The 21,462-nt window shown below is 41.8% G+C and overlaps 1 long non-coding RNA gene across 1 annotated transcript in view; it reads left to right on the top strand.

Annotated features, from left to right (window-relative positions):
* LOC126471178 (uncharacterized) overlaps positions 1–21,462 on the top strand; it is a 55,809-nt gene that overhangs the window by 22,837 nt on the left and 11,510 nt on the right. Inside the window, exon 3 of the long non-coding RNA XR_007586303.1 lies at positions 6,407–6,495. This is a non-coding gene — a long non-coding RNA (uncharacterized LOC126471178). The remainder of the gene's footprint in view (positions 1–6,406; positions 6,496–21,462) is intronic.

Raw genomic sequence — 21,462 nt, 5'->3', positions numbered from 1 at the left:
GATATTACGGAGACATGGCTTCTGTAAAGTTTGGAAGGTAGGAGACGAGGTACTGGCAGAAGTAAAGCTGTGAGGACAGGGCATGAGTCATGCTCGGGTAGCTCAGTTGGTAGAGCACTTGCCCGTGAAAGGCAAAGGTCCCGAGTTCGAGTCTTGGCCTGGCACACAGTTTTAATCTGCCAGGAAGTTTCAAATTTTTTTATGTTTGCTGGCAAATTATTGAAGATGAGTGTTCCTGAGTGGTGGACCCCTTTTTGAACTAAAGTAAGTGCTTTTAAGTCCTTGTGCAGATCATTTTTGTTCCTGGTATTGTATGTATGAACTGAGCTGTTTGTTGGAAAAAGAGATATGTTATTTAAGACAAATTTCATTAAAGAGTAATATACTGAGAGGCAGTAGTTAGTATACCCAGTTCTTTGAAGAGGTTTCTACAGGACGTCTGCTAATTTACTCCACGAATAATATGTATTACACGCTTTTGAACTCTGAAAACTTTTGTTTGACTTGAAGAGTTACCCCAAAATATTATATCATATGACATTATAGAATTAAAGTAGGCAAAGTTAGCAAGCTTTTTCGTTTTTATGTTGCCTATGCCTGCTAACACTCGAATTGCAAATACAGATTTGTTAAGGTGTTTCAGCAGTCCTATGGTGTGCTCCTCCCAACTGAATTTATTATCAAGTTGTAATCTCAGGAATTTAAGACTGTCAACCTCTTCTATCTGCTCTTCTTCATACTTTACGCAATTGCTGGGTGTAAACCTCTTACAGGTTCTGAATTGTACATAGAGAGTCTTTTCGAAGTTTAATGTCAGTGAGTTGGCTTTAAACCATTTATTAATATCCATGAAAATATCATTAACGGATCTTTCTAGAACTACACTCGACATACTACTTATTGCAATGGATCACTGTGGGACACCACATGTAATTTCTTCCGATTCTGATGATGACTGACGACTTAATTCACAAGTCCTTTGCACTGACACCCTTTGCTTCCTGTTAGCGAGGTATGACTTGAACCATTTTGCAACACTGCCCATGACACCATAGAATTCTAATTTATTTAAAAGGATGTTGTGATTCACACAGTCAAATGCCTTTGACAAATCACAGAAAATACCTGCTGCTTGTAATTTGTTATTTAATGAATTAAGTACATTTTCACTGTAGGTGTAAATAGCCTTCTCGATATCAGAATCCTTCAGAAATCCAAACTGTGTTCTTGATAATATGTTCTTTGTGGTCAGATGGTTGATAAGCTGCCTGTACATTACTTTTTCTAAAATTTTTGAGAATGCTGGCAAAAGTGAAATTGGTCTGTAGTTTGATGGTATCTCTTTATCCCCTTTCTTGAATAGAAGCTTAACATCTGCATATTTTAGCCAGTCAGGAAATGTCCCAGTTATAATTGACTGGTTACACAAGTAACTTAGAATTATCCTAACCTTACAAGAACATGCCTTAATTAACTTTGTTGATATTTCATCGTAACCACTAGAATGCTTTGTTTTTAAAGTTTTATTATGGAAGTTATTTCTTTTGGTGAAGTGAGTGACATATTCATGCACCTGAAGCTATCTGTAAAGGCTAGTTTCAGATATTCAAGGGCATTATTTACTGACCCTGACAATCCCATTCTATCAGTAACTGATATAAAGTACTTGTTAAATAGATTTGCCACACTATTCCCATCGGTTACTAATGTGTCATCTACCCTTAATGCTATTTGCTCCTGTTCCTTTCTGGTTCTACCAGTCTCCTCTTTCACAACATCCCATAGTGTTTATATTTTGTTCACTGACATTGCTATCTCCTTTTCATAGTGCATTTGTTTAGATGTCTGAATTAATTTTTTTAGTATTTTAGAGTATTCCTTGTATTTAGCTAAATCATCAGCATTGGAGCTATTCTTGGTCAACAGATACATTTTCCTTTTTTGTCGTACAGGAACTCTTAATTCCTTGTGTAATCCATGGTTTTATTATAGGCTTCTGTTTAATTTGAGTAACTTTTAGAGGAAAACAGTTTTCAAACATGGTACTGACATTGTTCATGAATGTGTTATATTTTTCATTCATGTCTTGAGTACTATAAGCATCTTTCTAGTTTATATTTTGAGCAGTTTTCTAAAACACTCAATTTTTGGTTGATTGACTACTCTCCTGTACTCCAATTTAGTAGTCTTGATAATCTGCTTAGAATTTACATCTAAAACAAAGAGCTGCATGTCATGATCTGATAGTCCATTTATTACAGGTTTTATGATATGATTTTGTTCCTTCAATTTGTCTATAAAAATGTTATCAATGGCTGTCCTTGAGGATTTAGTGATCCTAGTTGGAAAGTCTACAGTGTGAGTTAGATTGAAAGACTACATTATTAACTGCGGAAGATTGCATTGGAAAATCTGTATTAAAGTCAGCAGTAATCAAAATTTCTTTGTTTCTTCCTGTTAAATAACCCAAAAGAGCTTCTAGTTGATTTATGAATAGATTATAATTTCCTGCAGGTGCTCAGTAAATAGTTACTATTATATAGGATCTGTTATGGAACTCTACTTTGTAGCACATGCTTCTAGATGCTGCTTGAACTGTGGATTGCTTTTCAAAGAATATTCTTAAAATTTTATTTTATTTACTAGTGATTCATCAAGAACATTAACACATTTATTCACAATATGTGAGTGTGGAAGTAGTTGCCAGGGAGTATTTTTTTTTTTTTTTTTAAGAAAAAGAAACAGATTTTAAATTATAATCAGAAAGCACCCTGTAAATATCAAGTTACAATTTATTCAGAGGCAGAAAGAACAAATTTTTGACTGTATGAGCTTTCAGGCTGAGAACCTTGCCGCCCCCTTTTGACACGGCCGTAGTAACGACCGCTCACAACAACCTCTGAAAGACAACACTGGTGCAAATTGTTTTAACAATTCACACAAGCACATAAACTATGCACCCTGTAGGAGGGAAGGAAATGGTACAAAACACTAAAATTAAAATATTAACTTGCCATCAAAGGTGCAACTTGATTTTAACTTCTAATAAAACGACCATTTAAATAAAAGCCCATGAAATGTAATCTTATATAAAATTATACAAGGTTGGCCAAACGAGCTAACATGCTCTACAGTACACATATACCACCTCTCAAGATGATAGGCAAGATCAAAACATATTTCAGGAATTAGGCCGTTACACTCGAAGCAATAAATTCATTAACACACCGAATCCAACAAACATGACAGAGGCAGCTCCGAACGATCAAGATACTAGCACTCCGACTGACAATCTGACTGATTTCCAACCATCAGATCCAACTGCACAAACAACAGAGAATATCAGCCGGTGTTGAGTAAACCAAGATACTTACACCTTCTAACTCAGCCTCACCAAGATCAAGGCATCAAACACCACATTATAGAAGTTTAAAGAAATACAGAAAACACAAGTCACAACTGTCAAATCACTACGAAAGAAGGCTGCGGGTTCTAGACCACAACACACACCACTTGTTATCACATGAGTGAACAACTGAGGAAACAACAATCCACAAATAATTAACAAATCGTAACAGTCAATATTTAAAAAGAAGTTGCTAACTACTCAACTTGAGGATCCTGCTTCAGAGGAAAGCAAAAAGTTGCTCTCGCAGCTAGCGCCTCCAAATGAAACAGCGCGTGCCCGCCGCCAAAAGTCCGGCCTGGCTTTGCGCTGTGGAGACTACGTCACTGCTCAGTTCCAACGAACCAACAAGGTCCAACCACATCCCGACTCAGAAAGTGGTGTTCATTCTGAGGATCCAAGACATCATCGACTAAGACGACCAGCCGAGCAAACGACCATGGCAGCCCGCTTTTACTGACAGTGGTCCTGGCTAATACTAACACCATACGGACCCGACTGTTGATGGCTGCCAACTCTTCCCGACTGATATTGGTGTCAGTGCTCAGCAGACCACATGTCGCCATCCGACGACCAGCAGACTGATCGACCAACGGCCTTCCGTCTGCATCGACCACGGTCCCGGCGCATATTTGCACCATGCGGACCTACCTACTGCTGAATGCCAACTTGTCCAACAGTGAAGTAATGATGAACCCGACTCAGTCCACAACCCAACAGCGACTGAGACTTAGAGTCGACTGACTAACATGCGTGTGTCTGCCTTCCAACTGACTCTGTCGACTCACTGCACCGACTCCCAGACTGACTCCAACTGACTGACTGGCAAGCTCATAGCATCCCTTAAATGCACATCAACAGGCAACCTTTCCCCTTTCCCACCAGAGGGAGACACCAAAGCTGTGATTGCCACAGCAGCACCACCGCCAGAAACGGAGGGCGACTGCTTTACACTACGCGCTGTGGCGCGCTCTTCGAAACAGCAATTTTTACCATGGCTCACTGCTCTAAACAGGATTTATTAATGTCAATGTTCTTGAATTTATGTCAGTTTTTAATAAATGTGGCAACTCTTCCTCCATCCATATCTACTCTGCAGAAGTAGGAAGCTAGCTTAAATCCTGAAATGTCTAACATATCTATACCGGTGGTCACTTGACGTTCAGAGAGGCAAATTATGCCAATTTGGTTAGATGAATTCATTTCATCAATACAAATGAGTAATTCATCAACTTTATTTCTGAGTCCTGGAATGTTCTGGTGTAATAAAGATAACTGATACTGCATACTAATGGTATTATAAATGCTTTGGTGAAGATGAACTGGCAGTTTCTGATTAATTTCTGTTAAACATTGTTTAAATGGAGGCTGTATGCTAAAATCTGACTCCTGTTCATCTGTTTTCTCAAACTGAGTGTGTCTGCCAATCTCTCTTAAAACTTGTTTTCTTTCCCCCTTCCCTATTCTAAAAAGGGCATCCCTCTGACACCTGTGACCACTGGTATTTTACCACTTGTGACAGTGTCCCCCCCCCCCCCCCCCCAAGTTTTCTGCAATCAACCCAGACAGTTTTCCCTTCCCTTTCCTATTGAGGTGAAGGCCATGCCTAGTGTAGTCCCACCTATCAATAGCATCCACAGGAATCAAATCAATATCCATCCTAAGCAGCCACTAAGTTCACCCTCCCGACGGAAGAGTTCAAATGAGGCCAATCGTGGCATTTCAACACACACAGAAATCCCACACTTGTATGCTTCGTTGCTGATGCTATCTTCACCAGGACACCTTCTATGGAATATACAGAGTCTCTGTCAGTGCTATTTCCCGGACCACCCACTATAACCACAGCATCCTCCTTTGTGAAATCCTTGCATAAAGAACCTACAACCTCTGTTACTCTACCCAGATCTGCACTAGGCTTGAAAACGTTTGTGACCTGGTACTCTGGACCTAGATTTTCTTGCAGTAGTTGGCCAACACCTCTATCATGGGAACTACCTAACAACAGAACTTTCTTTCTCTTTACAAAATTCCATACCTTTTTCAAGTCCTTTAAAACTTGTTGTGCCCTTTCTTTAGCTTCAGCTACACAAGGCTCATCCAATTCTCACTGAGGCAACAGGTCAAATGTATTTTTAAGATTTATGACAAAGCTGTCTGATGCTCTCGTTTGCCTGTTCCCTCTATTACCTGTTGCCACTTCCCACCTCTGTTCACCCTTCTCCCTCTTTAACCTGTCCAGATCCTCTCTTGCCTTGTCTAAATCAGCTTAAAGAGCTGCAATTTTCTCTTCCTGTTCCAGTATTTTCCTATCTCTACTGCAGATCCTACAATACCACTGGTGAGCCTCATTTATGTCCACATTTCCCACACCACTACGTTCACCCCAATGAAAGAAACTACAGCACCCATCACACCACACCCCAGATCTAACGGTCCTATGGCATGTCACACACTTCTCACTCATGGTAAAAACAGAAATCATATAAACTGATTTAAGTACTGACTAAAACGTAAACAAAGGGCCCTAGAAACTATTCAGGCAGATATAAATGAATTGAAAGAGTACTGAATAAAAAAACTGGTGATTACATATAAGTTTAAGTCACTGTTTACTTATGATACAGGCGCATGAAATTAAGCCTAAAATCCGTGCTATAGGTGCGAGAAGGAAAATAAACTTCTTACCCTGTTTAATCTTCTTCAACACTTCACTAACACTTCCACTAGTGTAACAACACTTATATTATATTTATACCAACTGGAAACGTTTACCTATAAGTTTAATTCACTGCTTACTTACGATTTGTGCACGTGAAATTAGGCCTAGGATTTGTGCTACAGGCACGAGAAGAAAAATATGCTTCTTACCCTGTTTAATCTTATTTTATACTTCACTAACACTTCCACTAATTTAACAACACTTAGATTATATTTATAACAACTGTAAATGTTTAAAAACAGCTTAATAACAACGCTTTTTATAATTATTTATTGCAGCAAATACTCAAAGAGTCCGCGTCCGCAAAGAAGAGATGAGGATACAGGGATCAGACATCAGCACACTGCTGGCGACATTCTACCCAAAGGTAAAACAACACATTATAGTCCCTTTAATGGCAGTTAATGAGGCCGTCATATGCACATATGGTCACAAGGCATTGGACTTCAATGTTGGTCTTGCCGAGAACTGGTAATGGGCTTTCATGTTAACTGATATTGATCAGTCTGTTTGGGTGCTGATTTCCTCACACAAGCCCCAATGACCTTTTTACCACTTTGCATGACCATTTTTGCTACTGGGAGTCCTACTGCTGCAACTTGAAATATGACCTCCATACCACGAAAAAGGATTATGCAACAGGCATGAAACAACAAAGTTGTATTAGGGTAGTGTGGTGTTGAAGGATACCCTACTGTAAACCAAAAGTGAATGCCAAGTGACCCGAAAAACATTAGAACAGTTTAGGACCCCTCTACAATGCAACCATGCTTCACACACAGGTATAGTAAAGCCACCTGTAAAGCCACAGAGTGTGGCCACACATACTATGGTGTACAATATCCATACCAACCCCAGTATGCTGTTTCATTACGAGCCCTTGGGGTCATGCTGAACTGCTTGCTACTGACTTCCGACAGGTACATGACAACACGGGGAGAACCAATGCCTCTCAACCCTCCGCCGCAGTCTCCTACCAACAGCTCTCCTCCTGACAACCACTTTATGGGACCAGCTATGTAATTGACTGCAGTTACATGTGCACCACAACTAGCTACTCACGCAAGCTGGCACAATGTCAAATTCAAATTCCCTCTCATCTCTGGTGCACTACACTATTGGAAGGGAGGGGGGAGGGGGGGAGGGGGGGAGGGGGGAGGGGGGGGGGCGAGCACTGTGTGGGAGTGACAGAATCAACTAATCAATATATGAGAAGTGCAGTGTGTCTTTAATTCCTCATGTTCTTTGTTGCTTCCTATTATGGTTCCTTTGCTAATGTGTATGCATGCATCTTTTGTATCTGTGCACAATGAAGTGGAGTTTATCATACTGTTAGTCCCTGTATGTATAAGCCTCATTAGGGACTTAGGGATTGTTACACATATGTGGCAATACCTATGCTCCCTAGTGGTGTTTGTAGTTAACAACAAGAGTGAATTTAGAATGATGATGTTTGGTTTTTGGGATGCTCAACTGCATGGTCATCAGTGCCCGTACAAAGTCCCAATTGTTTCACAGTCCAATTTTTTTTTTCACAGCTCAGTCTAGCCACTGTCACAAATGATGAGGATGATGATGATGAAATGATGAGGACAACACAAACACCCAGTCCTTGGGCAGAGAAAATCCCCAACCCGGCTGGGAATCGAACCCGGGACCCCGTGATCCAGAGATAGCAACGCTAGCCACTAGAGCACAAGCTGTGGATGAATTTAGGATGAACTCAGCAATTCAGTCAGGTAACTAGATGAAGTAATAATTTCTATATCAGCTATGTATCCCTTTCTGTGGTGCAGAATGGAGTTTTATATTCTGGTACAAAAGTCCGTAAAAGGTACCCAGTGGATGGCAGGCAGAAAAGTGAAAGATCAAGTATTTAAAAACAAAGTAAAATAATACCTCATTAGCCACTGTTTCAACAATTTATCAGAACACTTGGACTCATGAATGTAAGTCCTCTTTAAAAATGAAACACACTGCATCATAAAGATATGTGACAGAGGCAAGATACTAAGTTCTTTAAGAGGTGCTGAGTGATGGAAGAGAGATGCCCCTTTGCATTATTTTCACTATTCACTTTTTATAATAAATATATTTGAGAGAGAGAGAGAGATCCCAAAATGGAATGTAGTGTGGGATTACCAAAGGTACAAGGGCAAAGCAGGTACATTTTATCATTTCTGTGTTGGGACTTTACTGTGAATAGTGACAGCTCAGCACAAACTGCTCAGGATGTTTAAGGACTTCTCTTGAAGTATGGCCTATGGTGGAGGATTGTCTGTTGACACACAGGAATTTTCTGGATACTTCTTGGGGTATATGCACATTTTTAGTCCTAACATTTGTTACTGATGATAATTTTTTTTTTTTTTTGATGGGTGAAAGTTCATGTTAATAGTTTTGTTCCTATTCAGTAGCAGTTTTTTCTAATTTGGCCAATTTACCAGCATGCAGTTAGTTTCAGCAATCAGGGTTTTAGTTGATGAAAACAGTATATTAGTATCACCAGAAAATATTACCAGCAGACCTTTCTGAATGTTTAGGGACAGATCATTGTGAAATATTGTAAACAAAATTGCTCTAAGTGTGAAAATTGTGAAATTCCTTGTCTTACTATCTCGCTCCTTTAACTGAATGCTTTCATCATTTTTTAGTGATTACCATATTTTGGACTCTGTTCAAAACATATGATCTGAACCCATACTTGCATTTTCTCCCAGTTCCGTACTGTCATAAAGTAATGCATGGTTACCAAAATTTATGAGATCAAGGAATAACCTGTTGTACATTTTCTTTCATTGTTTGCACTATAGAATTAATTTAAAATGAAGCTGAAGCCTAATTTATCAATATTATTTCTCAAAAGCCAAGCTTATGGAGATTCAATAAACAATAACTTCCCGAGAAGCTCCTCAGGCTGAGTTATTGCACTCATGCCCACCTACCAGCAGTAATTTATGTGGCCAGATGGTACAGGAACGTAGAATTTCATTTATATTTTGTTCATAACTGTTACTGTAGGCCCCTCATTGCTCTAACCGTGCCTCCAAAAACAACATCTGCGTGAGAATGGCTCAAAGAACATGGATAAAAACCTTATTGATTCCTTACAGCAAAGTGAAAGCTTAATGATGCCATGGTCAAAAATACAGATTAAGAAGAGAAAAATACTAGCCTAGCAGCCCAAGCAGCTCCACTAAAGGAAGATTTCAATGTTCAAGCTACCCTGGTAAAGCTAGAGGAGTTGAAACCAGCTCAGCTATGTCTCACCTAAGCCATCTACTATTGCCAATAGTTTTTCTGCAGTCAGTCCTGTTCTCTCCTTCTTGGGGAAATCCATTGATTAAGATAATGAGGAAAGCTTTTTGCAAAATGTTCACAATGTCGGTCATGTTTGCACTTGGCCTGACACTTTTCTGTTGAATATGGCAGAATTTAACTTAACCAGAGGTGCATGCATCTATGTAGAGCCAGTTGACACCATGAAGTATGTTGAGAGATATGGATCCCTGGAAAAAGGTTTAGCAGATTGGTATTCCAACAAGTGTGGTACTAGTTAATACTCTGATAATCTGTCCACCCTCATACAAAGGTTGGGGAAGATTCGAACAATTTACAGACTACATAAGAAGGTCGGGATATGACCTACAGTGATATACTCCTTTCAGGAACTGAGGCATATGAAGCTGATGTTGTCATCCACAATATTAATCCACAAACTGGTGGAGAGGTTAAGGTCGTGTCCCTTATTTCACTACATGAAGTAGTCCATCTGGCACTATTATGTGCAGAAGCCAGGTGCTTTGTTGCCACCCTGGTCTGTAACTCTGAGTTGTGCCATGTGTTATCTAATGAACGAGTTTGTGACTGAGGAAAGTGCTCTGATCATATGGCAAATACCTATTGAGCACCTTATCATCCTAATTGTGAAGGTTTAAGCATTTAAGACTACATTGCCCACAGAACCAAAACAGATCATTCTGTAATTGTGTGTATTCTATTCAGGGAAACATTATGGGCACAGGCCCTACCACACAGTCCCACCCCTAGTAAAGTCAAATAACCCCATAAATTACCGAGGTTTGAAGGAGATGACAAACATAATTATGAGAGAAGAAATGTAAGGAAAACTAGCCCAAATTGTAGTGGATATGGATGACCAGATAAATTTAGTGTTTCTCTCATATGTTGGTAAGTGGCCATTAAAACCACCCCAGTGTTGTGTTAATGGTTTGGGTACTGGAATTATAAATCCCGAAGTTGCATGTTCAGTTAAGCTAAAAATCAATAACACCACCTATGTATTTGAGATGGTAGCAGAAAAGCAGAGAAAGCCTGATTTTAGCATCATACAGGGAAACGATATCTCATGTCAGTATCAGGGTGTCAAATTTGGTGAACAAGTTCACCAATTTGGCACCTCATGGGTATGAGGAAATTAAGGGAAGTGGCTCATTCCCTGAAATTCTGATACACCACTTATCTTGGTGTTGAAAGCCACCATCCATGTAATGATAACTGGCAGCATCAGAGCAGTTCTCTGGTTGATTGTCAAAATGCAGAAGCCTAAGAGGATAGTCTTTTTGATTGACCACTCACTCAAAATTCTGTCCTTGATAGAACACAAAGACATGTGAAATGAAACCGGTGCTGAGCAGAAACCGTGGAAGAGAAAATGCTATCCTATGCATTCAGATAATTTTGGAATCCCAGATGTGACAATACCGAAGGGAACTACATTGGCCAGTATGCAAGAAGTAACAGAGCATGAAAAGTCCAATTTTCATAATTCTGAGTAGTGTACACAATCACATCACCTCTGAAGCAAAAGTTACAGAATGAGATGCCCCATTTAACTAATTATGAGTAAAGTTTTTTATACCTAGTTTTAGAGGATTATTTGTGTTTTTTGAAGAGATGCATTACTTTCCAGCTTACTGATATTGTATAACATGAGATTCTAACAGCAAATGCAAGGCCAATTATCCAGAAACTGTTCCAAATTAAAAAAAAAAATATCTATTAGTGATGAGAAAACCTGCTACCTATGTATGGACATGGGAGAAATTAATAAGGTCACCAGTCCTCATAACTATCAATTTCCATGTATTCATGAAACGTTGAATAATTTAGGAAATTGTAAGTTTTTCACTACATTTGACATGTGCTTGTGCTACCATCAGATTCCGATGGCTCTTCAGGACTGATCTGAAACAGCTTTTGTTTTACCTTCTGGCTTGTACCAGTTTTTGCAGGTGCTTTTGGCCCAAGAAATGCATCCACAACATTTCAAAGGTTTACTGATTTGCTGTTAAGAGGTCTGAAACCCTCTACCTGTCTGGCCAATCTGGATGATGTTATCATTTTCTCTCAGACTATTGAAAAACATGCAGAATGACTGAAAAATGTATTGGTGAGGTTACAGTGTGTCCATCTAAGGTTGAAGTAGGCAAGATACTCTTTTTGCAGATTTATGATTTCAGTACTTGGGACATAGTATCAGTTTTGATAGGATAAAAGTGGACCTGTGATTGATGGAAGCCATGGATGACTTCCCTCTCCCAACCAATATAAAGGGATTAAAATGTTTTCTGGGGTCAAGTAATTACTATCATCATTTTGTAAAGGACTAGGCCTCTCTGACTAAGCCTTTAATGGAGTTATTAAAGAAAGGAGTAACTTTTGAATGGTCCACAGAATGTGAAACTGGCATGCAAAAAGTTAAAGAAGATTTGATGAGCTCACCTCTGTCGGTATATCCTGACTTTGAAAAAACATTTATACTCTCCAGTAATGCCTTAGACTTTACTGTTGGTGTTGTTGCATATTTTCCTTTTGCTCAGTGGTCACAGCTGATGCAGCCGCATACTCCTTTGCAAATCATAACAGGAGCATACAAGCCATGTAATGCAACCTTTTTGTGAACGCCAGAGTAAGAGAATAAGGACATCCTCTCAATAATTTACCACTTTTACAGATACATAATATTAGTGACGATTGCTGGTATGATGACTCAAACTGTGGCTAAAGCATTTATAAATCACCTGGTGCCACTATTTGGCAGCACTGATGCAATTCTAACTGATCAAGGAACAAATATAATGCCTTCATTATTTGTACAAGTGTGCAAACTACTCAGAATTAAAAAGTAGAGAACTACATGCTTTCATCCAAAGGATAACATCCATGTTGATCATCTGCATAAGACTGTTAAACAAATGTTATCCTGTAATTCTTCACGCTTTCCTGGCAATCTGTTGACATCTTGGATATCTGGGAATCCAACCAGATGTTCGCATCGTTCCCGCACAGTATTTTAACAGCATGCCTAGCTGTCTTCTTCAGGTGCTACCTGAGACTGGTCCTTGGGTTGATCGAGTCCAGTATTTATGCCTCGAAGGAGCGGGGCGTTCCGTAATTGGTCCATGCTGAGTCGAGTGTTCCATCTGTGGTCCACGCCCACCAGACTCGGCTTCAATGGACCCCTCCAGTCGCGAATGTTCTGACTGTCATCCGTGCCTGTTTTGGCCATCCTTAACAGTTGTGGTCGTCATCTGAGGTGTGTCAGACCCGATCTGAGATGTTGGGTACCCTGTCTCATGACTGTTACTATGATTTCCACTTCTGTTTCACGCTGGGCACTCCATAATCAGTCCGCGCTGCATTGTGTTTTCCATCTGTGGTCTGTGACTGCCAGACACAGCTACACTGGCCCTCTCTGGTCGCCGGTGTTTCGACCGCTGTCTGCGCCCAGTCTGGCCATCTTCTGAAGTCGAATTCATGATCTGGGTTGTGTCAAATCTGGCCTCTAATGTCCAACACCTTGTCTCATGGCTATTCTCTTGGTCTCCACTTATATTTCTTGTAGAGTCCCGGAGTGTCCTACGTTGAGTTTTCACAAGCTCAAGCGCTGGATTCCAGGCAGTGCTGATTTGGTATCCCGAGTCTCGGTTGATTAGATTATCTGTGACCTTAATCTCAATGGCTTCTTTAATGACACTGTCCCAAGATCCAAGATATCAACAGATCACCAGGAAAGCATGAAGAACTACATCAGAAGACTCTACAGGGAGGAGATGTACCGCAATATCAAGAAGCTGGATAAGCTTCAACAAAGGAAAGGGAGGATGCTGAGTTCTCTCAGTTTCCTGCTGAGATTCCGAGAGGGGGAGGTAGTTCCAGTTTTCACCAGGATCAAGCATCACGTTAACTCCAGAGCGGCAAACAGGATCAAACACCGAGCTAGTCTCACTCTGGTTAGGGAGAGAGTGCGTGACTTGTGCCACTGACTGGATGTGACGTCCAGGGACTTGCTGTATCTTCACCTAACTATAGCAGCTTCCTTGACCGCTCAAGACTGGGACCAGGTTAATGGTGCCTCCTGGTCTCTAGCAGAATGCACCAGCAAGAAGTCAATGGCATGCCAACTAGCCAAGTTTGAGCGCCTCAATAACAAGGTGCAACAGACTGGGGACACATGCACGGTGGTCAATCTGAGTGACAAGTAGCTTGATGAGACACCTTAAAAGTACTAAGCAAGGGCCTCAATTTCGCAGTGACACCTAGAAACGTGCCTGTTGCAGCCTTTGTCAGTGCAGTTGAGCAAGTGGCCAACACGCTACCTTCTAGTGTGGCTGAAGAGATCTGAAGAGAGACCTACAGGGTGCTCGCCAAGACCAAGCCACCCAAATCCAACATTTAAGGTGGTGAAAGAGTGGCACTGAGGTGACTCCAAGAGGATGACAGCATTGTGGTAATGCCCACAGATAAGGGGAACACTACAGTCATCCTAAAGAAAACAGAATATGACAGAAAGGTGCTACAACTGCTGGAGGATCCTGCATACATGTCAATAGGTAGCGACCCTACAGAGAAAGTGGACAAAAAGACCCGGGCTCTGTTGAAGGAGACGGTTCTGCCTGAACAAGACGTCAAGAAGCTGCATCCCAAAGCGCCAGCACCACCTAGACTGTATTGACTCCCCAAGATTCACAAGGATGGGGTTCCTCTGCAACCTATTGTCAGCAATAATGGCGCAGCAACCTACCCTACTGCGAAATACCTGAAGAAGATGTTGACACCACATGTGGGTAAATGTGCACATCAAATCCAGAACTCAGAGGATTTTCTGCAACGGCTGAGCCAGCAACACATCACAGACACAGACATCATGGTTAGTTTCGATGTGGTCTCTCTCTTCACACGGGTACCACTAAAGGAGTCACTTGAGCTTATTGGAGAGAAGTTCGATGGGGCTCTCCTTGACTTATTCAGGCATGCATTGACCTCAACGTACTTCCTGTATGGGGGTCAATTTATGAACAAACAAAAGGGGCGACAATGGGCAGCCCTCTATCACCAGTTTATTTATGGAAAGGTTTGAAGAGGAGCCACTCTCTTCAGCCACATACCAAACCAAGTGCTTTTTTAGGTATGTGGATGATGCCTTTGTCATCTGGCCCCATGGTAGGGAGAAGTTATATGAATTCCTGCTACATCTGAACTCTTGCCATCCGAATATCCAGTTCACAATGGAAATGGAGAAGGATTGACTACTTCCATTCTTGGATGTTCTAGTGAAGAGGAAGGCAGATAGCACATTTGGACACAGTGTGTACTGCAAACCTACACACACTGACTTATACCTACAAGCCATCAGTTTCCACCATCCGGCATAGAAGAATGGAGTGCTCAAACCACTGATCCACAGAGCACAAACTCTGTCAGATCCTGATAGTTTGGCCACAGAAACAGAACACTTATGATCAGTGTTCAGCAGGAATGGGTACTCCTCTAGAGATATCCAGAAGGCACTTCAACCTGCCAATCAGCCAAAGGATCCCGAAGAAGAACCAGAAGAGGCAAAGAAGAAGGTATACCTGCCATATGCCGGACCTATGTCTGCCAAAATCACCAGGATTCTCCAGAAATATGACATCAAGAGCATATTTTGCCTACCCACTAAAATTGGAGCTATGTTGGGGAATGTAAAAGATGACCAGGGGCTACGCCAGCCAGGTATTTACAACATACCATGCCAGTGTGGGATGTCATACATTGGCCACCCCACCAGAACTGTGGACATTAGGTGTAAAGAACACCAGAGACACACCAGAGGCAACTAAATCAGCCATAGCAGAGCATTGTCTGGAACTTGGTCATTCAATGGATTACAATGACACCAAGATTGTGACACAGACCTCAAGATTTTGGGACAGTGTCATTAAGGAAGCCATTGAGATTAAGGTCACAGATAATCTAATCAACCATGACTCTGGATACCAAATCAGCACTGCCTGGAATCCAGCGCTTGAGCTTGCGAAAACTCAATGCAGGACACTCCGGGATTCTACAAGAAATAGAAGTGGAGACTTAGAGAACAGCCATGAGACAAGGTGTTGGACATTAGAGACCAGATTTGACACACCCAAAATCATGAACTCGACTTCAGAAGATGGCCAGACTGTGTGTGGATGGCGATCGGAACATCAGCGACCAGAGAGGGCCAATGTAGTCACGTCTGGTGGGTGCAGACTGCAGATGGAACACACGATGCAGCGCAGACCAATTATGGAGTGCCCAGCATGAAACAGAAGTGACAATCATTGTAACAGTCATGAGACAGAGTACCCAACATCTCAGATCGGGTCTGACACACCTCAGATGACGACCACAATAATTGAGGATGGCCAAAACGGCCGCAGATGGCAGTTGGAACATTTGCGACTGGAGGGGTCCATTGAAGCCGAGTCTGGCGGGCGCAACCACAGACGGAACACTCGACTCGGCGCGGACCAATTACAGAACACCCAACTCCTTCGAGGCATAGATACTGGACTCGATCGACCCAAGGACCAGTCTCAGGTAGCACCTGAAGAAGACAGCTAGGCATGCTGTTGAAACATCATGCGAAAACGACGCGAACAACTGGCTGGATTCCCGAACATCCAAGATGTCAAACTATTACATCAGTCAAACACACTCCAATGGTCAGATACATTCCTTTCATACAGCACCTTAAAGTAGCAGAATACGAGTCAACAGGGTACACCCCACTCAAGGTAGTTTGTCATCATCCAATGAGCTCTCCCTTTGAGATAGATAAGCTACTACTGGGTGTAGACTCAAAAGAAATGAGAAGCTTAGCACACAGACTTAAAGGAATCTGACGTCAAGTCCAATGTAACAATATGAAGGCAACAGCCAAACAAGTACAGAGGAAAAATAAAGGAGCACTACTGCCTCTGTATCAGTCATGCAACTGGGTTCTATTACACAAACTTGCAGTAAAGAAAGTTAAAACTAGAAAGTTCACTCCACCTTTAGAAAGGCCCCTGTCAAATCATATGTTTGACTTCCTCTGTCAGCACAGAAATACAACTACCAGATACTCTTGTGATAATTCTCTTTGATAGTTAAAACCTTGTCAATGGAGTGCTGTAGCACCTCAGCCTCAGCCTCTGATATATCAGCCTAGAGACAAACCACTGGCTGTTATAGGACAGTGCTATGGAAGAAGAAACAGGTTCCACCAGCACAGGCATAGTCTAGATTGTGTATTGGCATCCTCACATGCTACTGTTGCATGATTAGGAGTAATGTATTACTAATGCAGCTACAGTTATCACACAGAATCGAGGTCCTCCAGGAACTTGATAATGGTGAAATGTGTCGGGTGAACACAGAGGTTCCCAGTCGATTATGGCAGTTATTCCTAGTACACTCTTCTGTTGTAATCTACTCATACACTCTATTATATTCCCTTGGTATGTTTTTGGCAGAGATTTCCACTCCAGAGATATAGTTTCCTTGTTCTTGGTGACAAAGAAGAGACCAATCTTCCCATTCTCCTAGTGGTAGCTATTTTACTAGCTGCCTGCGTATAATTGCACTTATGATAGCTGGGTAACACATGTAGCTCACTCAGTATGAGCTTTGGTGAAACACCACTAATTTTAGACATCTTTTTTGCACTGTCAAGAGTGATTGCCATCCAGATGAGTTTGCTAAATTTCTCTTCTAGGGAACAGGGCCATGTACCTCAATCAAATGCTTGCCAGCTGCATGGCATCACACTGCCTATTTGTAGCCTACAAGCTGTTGCATGAATTTTGTTGTATGTATTTAGTTTTCAGCTTTTTATATGTTTGCATATGCAGAGAAAGTGAGCAGACATTATCTGTCCATTACTGCAACACATTTAGAAGGTTATACCTGTCATTTGTAGTGCTGAGCACACTAATCCTTTAATGGGTGTCACAATGTTGACTCCCTCTGCTATAAATTCCAGAAGCTTCCTATTCTTTAGCTGATCCTCTTCTTGCAGTCCCACATCTTCTTGCTGTAATCACACATTGTCTTGGGATAAGTATTAGAACTGCCACGGTCGCAGGTTCGAATCCTGCCTCGGGCATGGATGTGTGTGATGTCCTTAGGTTAGTTAGGTTTAAGTAGTTCTAAGTTCTAGGGGACTGATGACCTCAGATGTTAAGTCCCATAGTGCTCAGAGCCATTTGAACCATTTTTAGAACTGCCAAATAAAAGTCGGATAGACACAAATGTACACTACTGGCCATTAAAATTGCTACACCAAGAAGAAATGCAGATGATAAATGGGTATTCATTGGACAAATATATTATACTAGAACTGACATGTGATTACATTTTCATGCAGTTTGGGCGCATAGATCCTGAAAAATCAGTACCCAGAACAACCACCTCTGCCTGTAATAATGGCCTTGATATGCCTGGGCATTGAGTCAAACAGAGCTTGGATGGTGTGTACAGGTACAGCTGCCCATGCAGCTTCAACACGATACCACAGTTCATCAAGAGTAGTGACTGGCGTATTGTGACGAGCCAGTTGCTTGGCCAACATTTACCAGACGTTTTCATTTGGTGAGAGATCTCAAGAATGTGCTGGCCAGGGCAGCACTTGAACATTTTCTGTATCCAGAAATGTGCGTACAGGACCTGCAACATGCGGTCATGCATTATCCTGCTGAAATGTAGGGTTTTGTAGGGATTGAATGAAGGGTAGAGCCACGGGTCGTAACACATCTCAAATGTAACGTCTACTGTTCAAAGTGCCGTCAATGCGAACAAAAGGTGACCAAGATGTGTAATCAATGGCACCCCATACCATCACGCCGGGTGATACACCAGTATGGCGATGACGAATACAAGCTTCCAAGGTGTGTTCACCGCGATGTCGCCAAACACGGATGTGACCATCATGATGCTGTAAACAGAACCTGGATTCATCTGAAAAAATGACGTTTTGCCATTTGTGCACCCAGGTTCGTCGTTGAGTACATCATCGCAGGCGCTCCTGTCTGTGATGCAGCATCAAGGGTAACCACAGCCATGGTCTCCGAGCTGATAGTCCATGCTGCTGCAAACGTCGTTGAACTGTTTGTGCAGATGGTTGTTGCCTTGCAAACGTCCCCATGTGTTGACTCAGGGATCGAGACATGGCTGTACGATCCGTTACAGCCATGCAGATAAGATGCCTGTCATCTCGACTGCTAGTGATACGAGGCCATTGGGATCCAGCACGGCATTCTGTATTACCCTCCTGAACCCACCAATTCCGTATTCTGCTAACAGTCATTGGATCTCGGCCAACGTGAGCAGCAATGTCACGATACGATAAACCACAATCACGATAGGCTACAGTCCGACCTTTATCAAAGTCAGAAACGTGACGAGGCAACACAACAACGTTTCACCAGGCAATGCTGGTGAACTGCTGTTTGTGTATGAGAAATTGGTTGGAAACTTTCCTCATGTCAGCATGTTGTAGGTGTCGCCACTGGCGGCAACCTTGCGTGAATGCTCTGAAAAGCTGATCATTTGCATATCACAGCAGTGAAGTATTTAATTCATTTTGACAATTATAACCATGCCACCTTTCATGCTCCTTAAACACTCTTCATACATGCAACACACTTCTATCAACACTAAAAGAATGATCCTATCCACAGTTACACAAACACAACAATTAGGTTTAGTAGAAGTGAATGAACAGATTGCCCCATTCATTAAAAGAGTTTTCATACATAGAGTTGGTAAATTACATAGTTTGCTTGTACATCATAAACCTCATTGGCGTTTACTGATACAGAGATTTTTAGCTGTTTTTAAGGCATTGAGTGAGTTTATGAAATACATACGCAACGTGTGCCACCAAGCTTTATGTGCCACAGTAGCAGCCATCATTAAAGTTGGGGCTAATGCCCCTTCCTCTCTTCCTTCTCACTCCCTGTGCATACCAGTACCACTACAAGGAAATAGTAGCAATGTGTGTGTCACCTGTCAAGTTTGCTGTCACTGGCATGTGGCCGCGATAATTCCTTTGCTTGAAGATTGATATGTCAACAATATACTTTCATGTTCTTTGGAACTACACAGTCTCATGAATAAATGTGTCTCATGAATAAATATGGGCATCTTTTACTTTGCTGCCATAACAGTGCATTGTTTACGATGCTGGCCATTTGTGGACAAGACTCTTGGTTGCTCTCGAAAGTAATGTGCAAGGGGTAGTCTGGCTTTGAAACATGCTTTAACAAGTGTGTCTGCCTGTGAACTCATGTGTTGCCTGCACTACCATTCTCCTATTACCTGCTGTGTGAGTTTCTATCTTCTACTGAGCACATCACATTGAGGTGTGGTATAATAATTCTCAGTTTAACCACCATTATTGGGTTATTGTCATTCCATATTCAGCTGTCCCAATCAGGAGTGTTATATGAATGTGTAAGCAATCTGCTGCATACACTGCATCAAGCTGTAATCCTTATAGAAATCAAATTTTTACCATTCCATAATGAAGAGGCTAAACTGCAATCTGTGACAGAGAAACTGATAAAATGTGAGCATGCTTTAGACAACACTAAGCAACCTGTCTCAACAGGATGTAATTAAACTGGTTAATAATGAATGTGAACAGTTACACAGCATTGCTGATGCTGTTCCACCCCACCATATAAATAGAGTGTGGTTTAAAGCAGAAGGATCTGTACTTAAAACTGTGTTTGGGACCCCTGACCATGCTAACACCAAATGATGGGTACACCGCTATGCAATACGCTACTGCCATTTCAAATAGTAATCATGACAAGCTCATCTGCTAACATATATGACACACACATCTAGAAGACAATCTGCTTGCCTCCATTTAACACATTCAAACTGTTATCACTAGGATGATACAACAATATGAGGTGCTATCCAAAAATTTTAGGACTGGTGCTGCCATCTGTTGAAAACCTTACCTTTGGACTAATGATCACCATCACCCTTGAAGTGGTTCCCATCCGCATGTACACACCGGTCGCAGCACTTCTGCCACAGGTCAAACGTTTTCTAGAAGTCCTGTTCTTTGAGGGTGTTTATCACCACCAGTGATGCTTCTTGAATCCTCTCTAGAGTGTCGAACCAATGGCCTTTCAACTTGAGTTTCAGTTTTGGGAATAGCGCAAAGTCGCAAGGTGCCAAATCTGGCGAGTACAGTGGGTGGGGTACAACCGCCATGTTGTTTTTTGCCAAAAAGGTCCTGGTGAGCAAGGATGTGTGACAGAGCGTGCTGTCATCATGCAGCAGCCAGTTCCCGTGATGCCAAAGTTCGGGCTGTCGTCGCTGCACGTTTTCACGGAGTCATCACAAAAAATCACAGTAGTACACGGAGTTCACTGTTCACTGTTCACTGTTTGGTTGGGTGGGATGAATTCTTTGTGCACAATTCCCTTGGTATCAAAGAAAATGATGATCACACTCTTCATCTGCCTTGCTTTGTTGGGTCTTGGAGAGCCCAGGCTCTTCCACTGGGATGACTGTTGCTTTGTCTCTGGGCCATAACTGTAAATCCACCTCTCGTTGCCAGTGATAACCCATGACAAGAAGGTTGGCTCATCAGATGTGGTCTGACGAAGGTCCATGCACACTTCAATGTGCTGTTCCTTCTGATCAGCAGTGAAGATCCTTGGCACAAATTTTGTGGCGACACGATGCATGCCAAATTCATGAGTCAACATTCATTAACATGTTTTGTAACCAATACCCACTTCATCCGCAAGGTCTTGAATGGTTTGATGTCAATCCACACATACCAATTGTTGAAGTTTGGCAACAATGTCTGGCATTGTGCAGCTAATGGGCCTTCTAGTGTGAGCATCATCTTCGACGTCTGTACGCCTGGCACTGAACCAAGCATGCCACTCAAATACATGGGTATGGCTCATGCTCTGCCATCAACCACTTGTTGAATCATTGCAAGGGCCTCCATAGCACTTTTCCCAAGATTCACGCATAATTTGATATACACGCACTG

The sequence above is a fragment of the Schistocerca serialis genome, chromosome 3 (assembly GCF_023864345.2).
Source record: "Schistocerca serialis cubense isolate TAMUIC-IGC-003099 chromosome 3, iqSchSeri2.2, whole genome shotgun sequence".
In the NCBI taxonomy this organism is placed as follows: Eukaryota; Metazoa; Arthropoda; class Insecta; order Orthoptera; family Acrididae; genus Schistocerca; species Schistocerca serialis.
This window is presented reverse-complemented; position numbering and strand designations above follow the sequence as displayed.